This window comes from Canis lupus, chromosome 20 (assembly GCF_003254725.2).
Source record: "Canis lupus dingo isolate Sandy chromosome 20, ASM325472v2, whole genome shotgun sequence".
In the NCBI taxonomy this organism is placed as follows: Eukaryota; Metazoa; Chordata; class Mammalia; order Carnivora; family Canidae; genus Canis; species Canis lupus.
In genome coordinates, this window is record NC_064262.1 from 15,808,712 (window position 1) to 15,815,752 (window position 7,041).

The 7,041-nt window shown below is 35.3% G+C and overlaps 1 long non-coding RNA gene across 1 annotated transcript; it reads left to right on the forward strand.

The window, feature by feature from the left end:
• Nucleotides 1-1,261: 1,261 nt before the first annotated feature.
• On the forward strand, nucleotides 1,262-6,820 carry LOC112662988 (uncharacterized). Its single transcript, XR_003138980.3, has 3 exons — nucleotides 1,262-1,348; nucleotides 1,448-1,504; nucleotides 6,441-6,820. It is a non-coding gene; the product is annotated as an uncharacterized LOC112662988 (long non-coding RNA).
• The last annotated feature ends 221 nt before the right edge of the window (nucleotides 6,821-7,041 follow it).

Genomic DNA, 7,041 nt, shown 5'->3' on the forward strand with positions numbered 1-7,041 from the left:
CCATTTTTATGAATAGCCTCACTTTACAGACAACTGAATATATCTAATCTCCATAGGTTGAATTTTGATAGGAATCATTTTATATAGCAGATTGTCCCCCAGTCCCATAGTTGAGTGAAATCAATTTTAACAAAGAATTTTATTCCAAATGACTTCCACTGTTTATAGTTCAAAAATGATTATTCCATGATATAGATGAGGTTTTAAATTGTTTTGAAGTAAAATATCTTTAATGATATTTATCATATTCATTTACACAAAAATAGTGCTAAGATACTCAGATTTCATGTTTTAGTATAATCCTTAGCTTTTCACTTCTGTTTTCTTTGATGTGTAAGTCAATATTTTAAGCTTAAAGCAGATTTATTTTCTTTTCCAGAATCAGGGAAGAGTTTTGAGTACTAAGCTTATATTTTAAATTTCTTTGGTGACACTCCTCCTTAGAAACACATTTTTATGGCATTGATACTGGGTGATAAATTCTCTATTGCTCTTCTTCATTCAAAGCATTACCCCGAACAGCAAACAAACTGATGTGACATGGGTAACATAGATAATGTGTTGCATAGAATAGCAATTTAATGGTCAGAGACTTAATGGCTACTCTGTAAGGATTGTCTTTAATCAAACCTTCCGCAGGGGATAGTAAAAACTTAGGGACTGACCTTGGGTTAAACTGATACAACACATTCATTTACTCATGTATTCAAAATAAATATTTTTCTTACATAAAAATATTTTCCTTCATAATATGGAGCTAAGACAAAGTAAGGAGCAGTGAGCAACTCAGTGAGTTTTGCCAAAAAGAAGGTAGGATAAGAGTTAGGATTATTATACACAATTTATTATGGGAACAAGATATAGAGCACTATGAATAGCAATTATAGAGTTAGGATGCTGTTTGGAAGATAAAGAGAAATCTCAATTCATAATAGAAGTTCTCACAAGTGTTGTGTTTGGGACACACTTTCAGATATTCAAATTAATGCCAGTTGTGTGAAATTAATAAAATATACAAAACAACATTTTTTTTGTGGTGGTTTCATAGATTCTGTATGAACATCCACAGTTTTTAGACTATTCCTGGTAGTCAAAATGTAAATTTGAAAATGTAAATTTTGAAAATAACTGTCTACTGCCACAACTCTTTTGTTTACCTACAAGGACACACAATCTTAAATATGTCAGTAGCCTTATGTTGAGGGGGGGGTGGATTTCCTCGATGATGTCATAGTCTCTTTACAGTCCATTGTGTCTTCTAATCTGCTCAATCATGTTCTCTGTTCTACTTAAATATGAAACATTGAAACATCCTCTTCTTGATTCATGGGTGTATCATTTTATCTTCGTAAGTGTTAAATAATATTTATAATTTTTTTCCTATTTTTTCATTATATATTTTTATCCTCATAATTTTAGTTTCCTGTTTGTCTATCTTCTATTTCAGTTTTTGCAGGATTCCTCAAGTACCTGGAAATTCTTCTTTGCTCATATTCAAAATGAGGTATATACAAGTTCTTTGGAAACTCTGCAAGGAATTTGAACTTGCCCATTTTGGTCATCTATATAGGATGGGAAGATCACTTTGGCTAAATCTTTTTGTTTTGGACCTCTAAATGTAAATTATCTTAGGTTTATTCTTTGGGTTGGTCAGGTGCCCCAAAAGACAATATTCTAGTCTCCTGCCTGATTCACAGTATTCCAGGAATTGAGGGTGGTGTGATTCTAAGCATAATGTAGACATACTTTTAGAGACCTCCAATGTTTTGCCTAGGCACAGAAGAAGTAAGCAAATTCCTAAGTATTTTTGAGGATTTGTGGTACAAATGAGATTGTCACCCTATCCCTACAACTAGCTTGATATTCATTTACCTTTCTCCCTCTGCTTTCCAAATTATAATTTTCTGCTCTCCCTTCCTCCTTCCTTCTTCCTTATCTATTTATCTATGTCTCATCTATTATCCCTTTTCCTATTTTCTTTGTTTTCTTTGTTTTGTGATTCTATGCCTTATGATATAGTAACGATGAAGGATACACACACGCACACAAGCATTTCCAGTCAGTTTAGTGTATTTTTTAAAATTTCCTGTGCTGTAATTTTCATCTTCCATATTTTTTTTTCTGACTGGAAGTTTGTACCTCTTAATCTCCTTCACGTGTTTCATCCATCCTCCCACCCGCTCTCCCCTAGTAAGTACAATTTTGCTCTCTGTATGTATGAGTCTGTTTGGTTTTTGTTTGTTCATTTGTTTTGTTTTTTAGACTCTGCACATAAGTGAAATCCTATATTATTTGCTTGTATCTAACTTCTTTAACTTTGCCTAATATCCTGTAGATCCATCCATGTCATTGGAAATGGCAAGATTTCATTCTTTTTTCATGATTGAATATTGTTTTATATTTAATCTATTTGTAATATATCCAAAATTTTATAATATTTTATATCCAATTATATATCATATATAGTATATCCAATATTTTATTATATATCCACATTTTATATTTTATGATATATCCACATTATATATCCACATATATATACATACATACACAGACCACATCCTCTTTATCCATTCATATATCAGTGGACACTGGGTTGCTTCTATATATTGGCTACTATAAATAATGCTGAATGAGCATAGGGGTACATATATCTTTTAAAATTAATTTTCATTTTCTTTGAATAGATACTCAGTTGAATTACTGGATTGTATACATTTCTATTTTTACTTTTTTGAGGAATTTCCATACTGTTTTCCACAGTGGTCACATGAATTTACATGCCCATCAACTGTTCACAAGTGTTCTCTTTTTCCACATCCTCACCAACACTTGTTATTTCTTAACTTTTTAATACTATCTATTCTGAGTGGTGTGACTTAGTGCATTTTTATGGAGGGATCAGAAATAAAAATAAGAATTTTATATCCCTTTTTAAGAACTGTGAGTCTCTTAAAAGTTTTTTTTTTTTTTTTTTTTAAAGATTCATCTATTTAAGAGAGAGAGAGAAAGAGTGGGAGGGTGTGTGAGAGGAGGGAAGGCAGAGGGAGGGGGAAAGAGAAACTTTAGCAGACTCCATGTGCTGAGCGGAAAGCCTAATGTGGGGCTTGATCCCAGGACCCCGAGACCATGACTTGAGCCAAAACCAAGAGTCAGCTGCTTAACAGACTAAGCCAGCCAGGCATCCCTAAGGTTTTTAAATTAGATATTGATCATATAGGTAGTGGAAGAATGTGACCTTCCTCATGTGAAACGGTACAGGTTAGGGGTTCTGCATTCTCATGGATACCTATTTCCATTCATATGCTGAGGATCATTTAGGCAGAAAACACAATTCTGTGTTTTCCTCTCACCATAAGGTACATGGCCTCAATTTCCAGGCTTCCATAGGTAGACCTTAACGACTGGGCACAGTGGCATCCATCAGATGCAATTTCCCTTGCTATGGAAGAACCCCTTTCTTTTCTGGAACCTAGATATTTCATATTATGGTTTTTGAATTCAATCTTGTATTTACATATTTTGTAAGACATATACTTTATTTATCAATTTTATATTTGTAGTGGGAGTGGGGGTTTTTCATGTCAAATCAATTCTCTATCTTGATTGCAGTCTTATTAAAATACATTAAAAATCACAATTTATAATACCATCTTAATTATTAGGCATAAAATGAATTAGAAATTAGTCAGGTTTGCCACATGAGAATAGATGGCATTTACATTTATATTTTCAGCTCACATAGATATGTTCACATTGCTACTGGTAGCAAAGAGGAAACTATGAAGTTTAGTCAGCTAGATCTTTTAATACTTTACTACCCTGATAATAACATTCATGGCATTCCCTGCCTTGTGTCTTGGGTTGTCTGTTTTCATCCCAGATAATCTTTCCAATCAGTATTTTTAAGCATCTTTACCCTGTATCTCTAATAAATGCTTTCATCATTAGTTTCTGGATTACTTCCAAAATTTCTACAGTTCCATTTATCAGCTGCCAAAACTAGGGTAAAGCACATGGGTATACAGAGACTAGACTGACAAAAGAGGATAGAAAGAGGGATTATCATATCTTTGCTTTTCCCCAATAGTCTTAAAAATTCTTTGTTTTTATTGTTAGATTTAAATGTTCAGCCAACAAAGTTTATACCTTTCCTCATGACTGGTTTTGATGTTTCACAATTATACTTGCATGGGGCCTGTTAGAATTCTGCTCACTGTTTTTATGGGGAAAAGAAAGACATTTAGACAGTTTGATACAAGAATGACCCACAGCCTATGGGAACCACATAAATCCTCTTGGTTCACCCCAATTCTATTTCTAAGGAGAAAGTACAAGTACATGAAGAGGGGAACGAAAATGGAAAGTGAAGAATGAGGGATGGCTGAACAATTAATTGTTGTTTGGCCAAAAGTGACAATATGTGCCTTGCTCCTTGGGTTAATAAAAAAGATAATCAACTCATGAGTTTACTGTCTTGTACTACATTGGTTCCAGTTAGCTGAGGAAATTATACTCAGTTTCTGAAGTGGAGGGCAGAATTATATCATTTTATATCATATTGAATTAAAAAAAAACACAAGAGTGTTTTCCTTATTTAAAATTATGTTTCAAAAAGATTACATGTATAATCTGGAAAAATGGTAATATAATTATTTCAAGTTTATAATGTAATTATAACAATACAGTGTATAATTATACACAGCTTTTTTCACTGACTAACATAGAGGATGCACCATTATTTTATGTATATCTGTGCTGGCTGTTAAGCCATTGTGTCTTCAGACCCATCCTTTGATGCTCTGCTGTGCTGTTGATGCTGGGACTCTGAGACCACGCTCTCCTTTGCCAGCTGGCTCACTTTCCTATCTCCCTTCAAGAATTGCTGGAGGCAGAGTGTACATCTGAGGCAGAAGAAGGGACTAGTTCCTTCCTCTTTGTTTTCTTTTCCTCTTACTGTCTCTGAATCCCTTGTCGAAAAAATGAGTTGAAAATATTTTCTCTCAGTCCATAGTTTGCCATATTTCCTATGTACTTTCTATTTTAATATTTTCATTTTTATGAAGTCCAATTTATCAACTTTTCTTCTACTTTGTGTCCCATCCAGGAAATATTCGCCTATCCCAAGGTCACAAAGAGATTCTTCTGTTTTCTTTCAGAAAGCAGTGTTTCTAGGTTTTACATCTGCAACTACGATCAAACTCTAATAGAATAAACTCTGTAACTAATTCTAATAGAATTAGATAGGAGTTGAGACTCCTTTTTTAAAAGTCATATGAATATTCACTTTGTTTCAGAATCATTTGTTAATAGAGGTTGCCTTTCCCACTGAATTGCCTTGAAAATAATCAACATGGGGATCCCTGGGTGGCGCAGCAGTTTAGTGCCTGCCTTTGGCCCAGGGCGTGATCCTGGAGCCTGCTTCTCCCTCTGCCTATGTCTCTGCCTCTCTCTCTCTCTCTGTGTGACTATCATAAATAAATTAAAAAATAAAATAAAATAATCAACATGTATGAGCATTTCTGGAGTCTTGATTCTCTTCCAATTAACTATTTGTCTCTCTCTATGCCAATACTACTGCTGCAATCAGGAGTTTAAATACCTCCATGCGTCTTCCTCCTCCTTCTTCTTTGGTTGTTTTGTGTATTTTAGATCTGCTGTCCAATATGGTAGCCACTTGTTCCATATACTTTGAGTACTTGAAATGTAGCTAGTCTTAAATGAGACATCATGTAAGTATAAAATGCATGTTCCTTGTAAAACGTAGTTTGAAAACAAGTATGTATATAATTGAAATTATATTTTGATTATGTTGGATTGATTAAAATGTATTATTAAAATTTTACAGTTTGGCCAGCCCAGGTGGCTCAGCAGTTTGGCACCACCTTCAGCCCAGGGCTTGATCCTGGAGACCTGGGATCGAGTCCCACATTGGGCTCCCTGCATGGAGCCTGCTTCTCTCTCTGCCTGTGTTGTGTCTCTGCCTCTCTCTCTCTGTCTCTCATAAATAAATAAATAAATCTTTAAAAAAATTTTTTTTAAAGTTTATTTTTTACTTTTTTTTTTAAAGATTGTATTTTTTTAAAATTTTTATTTATTTATGATAGTCACAGAGAGAGAGAGAGAGGCAGAGACATAGGCAGAGGGAGAAGCAGGCTCCATGCACCGGGAGCCCGACGTGGGATTCGATCCCGGGTCTCCAGGATCGCACCCTGGGCCAAAGGCAGGCGCCAAACCGCTGCGCCACCCAGGGATCCCTATTTTTTACTTTTTTAATATGACTACTAAATTAAAAATTAAATTAAAAATTAAAAATTACATTGTAGCTTACAACACATTTACTTCTATTACATATTAGATCCTAGATCCTTCTGAATTTCCCTATAGATTTTAATATAATATTCTTTTTTTTTTTCCAAAACATCCTATGTTTTTGATAGGAATTGCAGTGCATATTGTTGGGCTGGCTGAGAGACAGGGGCATCCAAAATGGCGGACATCTCAAATTGGGTCAAGATGGCTGATCTTCCCACCAAAGCAGCCATGACCACCACGTCATCTCCAGTAAATTGAAACCTAGACGGGAAACCAAAACTTTCCACCCGGGACTTTCCAGGCGGGGACCACCCCCTATCCTGGACTTTCCCCACCCCCAGCCAATCACCTAAGGACACGGTGTTCCCTTCCCTAATTTGGCAAGGGCCCCACCCGGATCCAGCAAGGCTTAAAAATCCCTGCACTCCCCAACCCGGTCTGACTTCCCTGACTCTCCTCTCCCGAGTCGCAGAACCTGGCCCGAGGGTGCTGGCAATAAAGCTCATCCTACAGATCATTTTGCCTTGGGGTTTCCTTCATTCGCCTAAAAAACCTTACACATGTTTATGTCCAGTGAAGGAGAATGAGTGCCTTAACATTGATTCCTTCAGGCAATATTAGACCTCTGCGTTTGCTAAGGTCCTCTTCAATTCTATCAGTTATTGGTAGTTTTCACTGTAGGGATCTATTCTTTTTTTTTTTTTTTTTAAGATTTTATTTATTTAT